The following is a 7715-nucleotide window of genomic DNA, read 5'->3' as shown; positions in this document are numbered from 1 at the left end:
GGTTTGCTAATTTCCATATTTGGGTTTCTTCTGCCTTTCTTAACAACATTTTTCTTTTGATAAGAAGGTGCATAACCAAAAGCAAAAAGCTTTTCTGTAAACCTTTGGTAGATATATAATTGTTACAAAATATTTTACTCTAAATATAGCAGCTTAAACTGAGAATATTTGCATTTAAAAACATTAAAATAAGTTTAAATTGATCATAAATTTTTAGCTGTTTTTACGCAAAACTGTACATGGGATATGAAGTGCACCACAGGGAGGGCTCTGGATTAGCTTTAGCAAATTTGGGACATTTAAGGTGCACTGAAATCTCTACACATGCGCTTTTTCACTTTCTGGATCCACCAGAAAAATGGCTGCCAATTTAGACAGTGATTCTTAATAATAGTTGACGTGCATTTTAAAATAATCTCAAACATTATAGCCACAAAATTAATTTTTACAAGTTGTAGACATTGCGCGTTACACCAGACATTGGGCTACACTGTCAAGAGCTTTGACATCTACAATTACCTCTACAAAGCAAGCTTATGCTGGTAGAATGTTTCATACCATAATTACTGTGTGTTCAGAGCTCACGTGTGAAGTATGGATACTGCTGCTTCAGCAAGAACCGAGGATGAGCACCCTTCCTGGTTCTGAAAAAAAATAACAGAGGAAATTCCTTAAGCAAGATTCTGAAACAGGGTTGAAAGAAACAAGAATGAACAAGAAATTCTTTCAAAACATGTAAAGCAATGCAAACAAATATTTATTTCAACTTCATTTCTACAAAAGACCACCTCATGAAGACTGGTGATGGGGTATTGGCTCAAAAATAGAGCAGAGAGCACTTATATATAAATGCTACAGGGAGCCTTCGCAGCCAAAAATTGTTTGAGCACCTGAACTAATCACTGTTCAACAAACTCATAAAAAATGTTTGAATGCATAAAAAACCAGTGGTAAACACAGGAAACAGTCAAAACAGAGTGACGGCACAAGTTTGTCCCGTCGTTCTCTTGAAAAAAGTATAAAGTAGGTGACAAAATTAAAACGACAGCAAATTGGTTGGCTTTTAATTTTAAATGATAATATAAAAAATAATGGCAGAATGAAAGTGAGCAGCACGCAAAGTACCATGTTGCTAGCCCGATATTCCACTTTGAAGCAAAATGTCTGCTTTCAACACTACATAGGCTAAACATGCAATGAGGCATTCCTTTAGGCACACAAAATATACCATAATTGTTAAAAAAGCTACGAATTAGTCGAAAAAACCTGACCACAACAAATTGGAATTGGTGACTAGATACAGTTTCAGAAATACACAGCGACATCATATAAAAATATATGGTTCCCATACAAAGATTGATCATAACAAAAATTCAGGACTACATTTATCAGACTGGCATCAATGTGCAAAGCAGCTTAATGAAGGAAGACGGTCTTCACTAAAAACATGTTAATATTGAGAGCTCATGTGCTTCCCTGCAAGTTGGGTGTGTAAACCCACTGACACCTTAACTAACCCGCCTGAATCATCACTTTATAGACATTGAGGAATTTTACGAATTGGTTTATTGTAGCGAGCTGTCTAGTTTATTTCCCTATTTTTCTTGGCATTTCGTGTCTAATTCTAAATTTGGTGACTAGATAGCTTTTCTATGGTCATGCACTGGTGACAACGAATATTTGATTTTACTTTAAAAAAATTTCAGTTTTGTTTTATTGCTCACCAGCCAACGATCTGAAATATCAGAGGTGCTTAAAACGTATGTTGGCATTTCCTTCCTGCACTGTAGTACAACTAATCTGACTTTTATCATAATTTACATAATTTGTTCACAAATCGTAATAATTGGAAAGTATTCAGCCGAATGAAAATGTCATTTCAGAAGCATGCACAATCAACAAGGCCTCAATGACTCTCACGACGCGGTTCACTTGTTTCTGTCACAAATAACCCGAGTGCAGACACATTCCACCGAAGACGAAGGTAACATGCCCTCTTGGGTGATGAATATTTAAAAAGCCTTACGAGTAAATTAGCTGCTGAGCACATGAAATTGTGGCATTAAAACAAAAGATCCCTCTGCGGCATCTTTCACTTGGAGGAGCGCTTGACCACAAACTTTGAGAAGCTGGAAAATGTTCCATGAGCCGCTCCAGCCAGCAGCAACGATGCAGGACACAAGTTGGTAGGCGGACCGTTGGCATCCTGCGATTGTGAAGATATTTCTGTTTAGTAGATGCTCTTCTTTTTGTACCACTGTTTATTTCACCTTTAACAAGCAGCTGAACTCCATAATAAAATGCTGCAATGTGGAACAGTTAGCAGGGTTACCTCAATTTTGCTTTTCTACGAATTAACACAATGTAAGTAATCTGCACACAACTACAATCAAAGTACAATTTTCACCTACTTCACTGCTAACATAAGCGTTTGACTGCTCAAGCACAAATACAGGTTACACATGTGAGCAATCTGCTAAACTTATCCCCACAAACTGAACAATCAGGCATCAGAAATCGGCAAGGAAGGAGGTGTCACTTTTAAATGGCCCTTTTTTCGTTCAAAACATAAACACCTGGAAGCTTGAAGCATGAGAGGGGGTCTTTCACGCTGACAGTGTCAGAACATAGCTTGCTAGTGGGCACGTGCACGATGTGCACAATGTGTTTCTTGAAAATGCGTGCAAAAGCTTGATTGATGTGTTGGACGAGAATTGCAGCACGTTTTGACACGGGCCTTGTAGACGCTTCTGCCTGCTAATGTCAATGCGGATTCCTGCTAGTCGCCCTCTTCGCTTCTTTCTGAATATAATGCTTTAGGCAGCCACAAGGACTGCATCAAAACGTGCAGCAATTACCTACGTCCCACACATCGGTGAAACTCTCGCACACATTTTCAAGAAACGCAGTGCATACATCGTGCATGTGCCCACTAGCAAGCTATGTTCTGACATTGTCAGCGTGAAAGACCCCCTCTCACGCTCCAATCTTCCGGGTATTGTTTATTAGATTCCATGCACTGAATGCAAATCAGTGTACATTGCCGAAACGGGCAATCTGCACAGATTAATGCAGCACTGGAACGAAGTGAACAAGGGCCATGCAAAAACAAGTCCACTGGCAGAGCACCGTGAGAGGACGGGACACGTGGTCGACTGGAACAAGACAAAATTACTGACAACTGAGTGCAATCTATCTTCTCGATTACTGCTCGAGTCCCTCATCGTTCAGACGACGCCCAACATTATCAACATAATGGATGGCAATCTGCACCATATCTATGCAAACTCATTGCGCCGCGTAATGCCCAATATATAGCTTCGTTTTCCACGACACATGCTCACCGTGAACAAGCAACAAACCGTTAAATGGCTTTCTTGACTTGGTCAGTGATCTACGTTTCATCACTGCAATAATGCTTTTACCTGCCTACACGGCATTCCGTCAAACACTGGACTACACCACATGAGCCATTGCCGTTCTTAACCTTCACCTGAGTATATAACCTTTCACTACTGCTATGAGATAGACCCATAAACGCACTTCAATATGGCCTTTATATTTAGCTCTTGGAAACATTATGTGTAATTTTACCTTTAAGTTGCACCTGCTACAGCAGCTGGTAATATACCAAAAACATGAAAAAAACGGTGGTTTAACACGCCAAAGCTACACTTGGGATATGGGGAGCACTGTAGGGGAAGGCTTCGCATTAATTTTGATCACCTGGGTATTTTTGTGCGCATCAAAATCTCAAAACACGGGCGTCTTTACGTGTTGCCTCCATCTGAAAAGCGGCCACACCAAGCGGTATCTAACCGATATTCGCCTCCACAGCACACCACCCTAGCCACTGCAGTGGGTTAAACATATGAAATAAAGCGAGTTTTGGAGTGCAAATGAAAATATTAATCACACGTCTTATTTTCCCAATCGATGTACCTTTTGAAATCCACCATGCAAACCCCTCCCCTACCGGCCTACCAAATCACCTTTGTCTCAAGAGGTAATCAGGCTGTTGTTAATGAAGTAAGTATTTACAATCCGAGACTTGCCACCGTTAAAGTCATGCACTTTGTTTTAGAGATAAGCGACATTAGCCATTTGCAGCACCAGGAATTAATTGTGTTAAGATCAGATTGAAAGCATTGACGGTAGTAGTTGAAAGAAATTGTAATTACAACATCATCTGCAAATAGACCTACATGGGAGGATATGCAACATGGAAGATAGACCAAGCAACCTCCCTGGGGGGACAACAAAGTGGCACGAGCAAAAGAAGTATATAGTTATTAGAAGTAAACTGCATTTGAGAAGCATGAAAATCTTTTGCTCAAGTGAGGACATTAGGGTGAAGTTTGAGAAGTAGTCTGTGGTGTGCAATGCGATTGAATGCTTTAGAAAAATCGAGAAAAACTACCGCAGTTTGTAAGCCTGCGTCAATGGATCAATGTAGATCGTGAACAAATCCTGAAAGTTGTGTTTCTCAAGTAACCCTTGTGAAAACCATGGTGATACTCAAATGTGATATCGTGATTTTATAAATAATTAGCGACCTGAGAGTGGATGAAATGTTTCCCGACCTTGCATATGGTGCTTGTTAGGGAAATTTAATGGTGAAGTACCGTCTCCTGATTTAAAGATTGGTGCTACCTCGACTATCTTCCAACCATTGAGATTAGTGCCTGTCATGAGAGACTGCGAAAAAAGCGCTGTCAGAATTCTACAGACTGCGGGATGTACTTTTCGGTATAGTATGATTTATACCAGTATGATCTGAAGTAGACCAGTTTGTATTGCAAGTTTAAAACCATATCGAAAGATCCTAAATGTTTGCTTGGCTTGATTACATACGAATACTTGCTTCAAAGTCAGTTCAATTTCTCTTCTTGCCCTTTAGTCGTCGGCCCCAGATTCTCTTCAATATCTCTGCTAAGCAATGACACGCTCCATACGCACAGCACTGCTTCATGAAAATGTTTCAAATAATCAGAGGCCACAGCACTGCTAACAGGTATACATCATGGCAGGTTCCACAACATGCAATAACTAACCTGAAAGTACATAATCGGTGGGTGCACCGATATGGCAGCAGTGCTTGGACCGATGTGTCGAGCAAATGCGCTGACTTCTGAACGGGTGGTCCAAGCGGCCAGATGATGGATGAATGACCATTCCTGGCGGCAAAGCGTACGGAGCACCAACGAAAGGCCAGGCAGTACTTGGGTACAGCAGGTGCAGTGTCGGTTGGCCAAGGGAGGCCCTGGCAAAGCCTTTGAAACTGGACTGGAAGGAAGCTGACCCAGGACAGCCAGCAGCAGCACCTGCAGGTGCATAATCTGTGAGTGTGCTGACACTTGTTGAAATACAAGAAGAGCACACACAAAGCACGAATGCTTACATCAAGTAGATTTTTAATCGTTTAAAGACAGTAACCTCCAAGGCACTAATAAGAACATTCCCGGAACACCCCAAGTGAAATTTCGGTCACAGTAAGAATGTATTTATTAGATCCGCAGGTACTGTGAGTGGGGTATGCATGATATATGCAAAGCTAGCTACTGAGCTAATTTGCATGGAACGCATGCTGGCAGCTCATCTGTATCCCTTGCTTTCAATCGGAACTGGTGTGTGATAGTTGAGGCTCCTCCATTTCAATGTCTGACTTGTATCTGCACGTTCAATTCTCCAATATAAATCGAGTTGAGTGAGTGCCTACAGCTTTCTTGTTAGTCTCTGTATGGCCTGCGGTTTTGCGAAAATGAGAACTTGCGAATTGGCTCAATTTTCTGCACTAATTTAAACAATACATATGCCTCTGATATCAAGCCCCAGACTTCCCGAAAGCTACTCTGACGGAATCGGCAGGCGCCTCGTAGGCGTTGTGAAATCTCCCCCACTACCCCGAGACTATGCTAACTCCCTGCGAGGCCACATGCGCGCATTTCACCTTCAATTTGCACGTATGTGAATTCTATACCTCTATGAACTCTCAGACGGGCGTCGTCATATTCGTGCCGGACTTGTGAAGCTCGGCAACGTAAATTACCGCACTCGCTCGCTGGCGCGCGGCCCGAACTCTCTCACCGTTTCCTGCCCTAGCATACTATTTTCTCCCCCTTGCACTTTGTAAATTCTCATCTGTTTAACGCGGCCCGAACTCTCTCACCGTTTCCGGCCCTTGCATACTATTTTCTCCACCTTGCCCTTTGTAAATTCTCATGTTTAACTACACCTCGTGCGCCCTCATCTCTTGCCTGCTTTTCTTCCAGCACAACTCCGTCAGCACCCGGTCGACGCGTACGCTGTCGGGGCGCGTTGGCGAGCGAGTACGGCAATTTCACGACGCTGTTGTCGAGCTTCACGAGAACAGCACACATATCGCGGCCCGAAGACCGCGAGGCGTACGGTCGCCGGTCTCGCGAGCGCAATAGCTGCGAAGCGCACTGCACGGAATTCGTGTAGGGGGGGGGGGGGGGAGATTTCACAACACCTACGAGACGCCAGCCATGGAATCAAGTGTACGCTTTTTCACATGCACTTCCAGGGAACCTCCTGTTCATGTTATTTCTTGGTATACCGCGGGTATTCACGAGGGAGGACTAATCACAGCGTTGTGCCACTCACGCGAAATTGCGACTGCGATCTGCAACCGCAAAGGCACTGTTTGAGAGACACATAAACAAACGCCCCGGTGTTAAAGAGTCTTGCGTGATGTGAAATTATTAGTAGCCGTGTACCATAGCGCGAGCATCGTAGCCAAGGTCTAGCTTCAGCGTAAATTGATGCTGACTTCTGCGGAAACGGTGGACTGGGCGCCAAACAAGTATACTAACTCACGTAGGCTCTCAGAGCAAACGAGATGGGGGTCTAGCGAATTACTGACCCATAAACACCAGAACTCGTTCCAACCAAATACAGAATAATAAAAATGCGTACTTACCCGAGCAAAAACGATGTTTCCAACGTACAATTCTCCTTCACTGTCGTCTTCATCTCGCGGACACACGAACACGCTTTGTTCTGATGCAATGTGATCCACTTTTGACGCGCAGTATTTTATCCGGCGATGATCGTTCTTCCGGGGTCCCCATGTTCAACACTCGCGTAGGTTGGAAGGGTAGACATCACCCATAAAGATTCTATAACTATGATTTAAGCTTGAAATAGATAAAACAGATTAAATCACGCCACCAACCACTCGGCACAAAACGCCATGAAAAAACACACAAATGATGATGATGATGGCTTGGTGGCTGCCCCTTTGTATCGGAAGTGAGAGATAGTTGCCAGACTTCAAATGCAGCACCTCTATGTTTGACGAAAATTGTGTTAGTACTGTAATGTTGTAATTATCTTTCTGCTTTCAAAGTCTGAATTGTGTTTATAACTTCAATTTAAGGTTTTTAAACACAAAAAGTGAATACATATAAAGTAATTGACATATATACTGATATTGTAAAGAGGTTTGACGTTTGTTTTGGTTTTGTTTTCACGGCGGGCTTCTCAAGAGAGAACGTGCGAGAAAACGAGCTACTTTGGGTTCAGAAAGAGGGTGGTAAATGTCGGCGTGATAGAAAGCAAGGAACAGGCGCTTACCCTGGTCGTAAAAAAATGAGCTAATGAAACCCTCACCTAAAAAAAAAACACGTTCGACGAGGAATCGAACCATTCACCTACAAAACAGTAAACGGACGCGTTAACAATCAGCTACC

The 7715-nt window shown here is 42.6% G+C and overlaps 1 long non-coding RNA gene across 1 annotated transcript; it reads right to left on the bottom strand.

Annotated features, from left to right (window-relative positions):
* Nucleotides 1-1855: 1855 nt before the first annotated feature.
* On the bottom strand, nt 1856-7209 carry LOC144149389 (uncharacterized). The gene is made up of 3 exons (XR_013318293.1): nt 6944-7209; nt 5055-5324; nt 1856-2206 (listed from the first exon to the last, which is right to left on the bottom strand). It is a non-coding gene; the product is annotated as an uncharacterized LOC144149389 (long non-coding RNA).
* Between the last annotated feature and the right edge of the window lie 506 nt (nt 7210-7715).

Source organism: Haemaphysalis longicornis, unplaced genomic scaffold (assembly GCF_048455015.1).
Source record: "Haemaphysalis longicornis isolate Haplotype H1 unplaced genomic scaffold, Haemaphysalis longicornis Haplotype H1 scaffold_8, whole genome shotgun sequence".
NCBI lineage: Eukaryota > Metazoa > Arthropoda > Arachnida > Ixodida > Ixodidae > Haemaphysalis > Haemaphysalis longicornis.
This window is presented reverse-complemented; position numbering and strand designations above follow the sequence as displayed.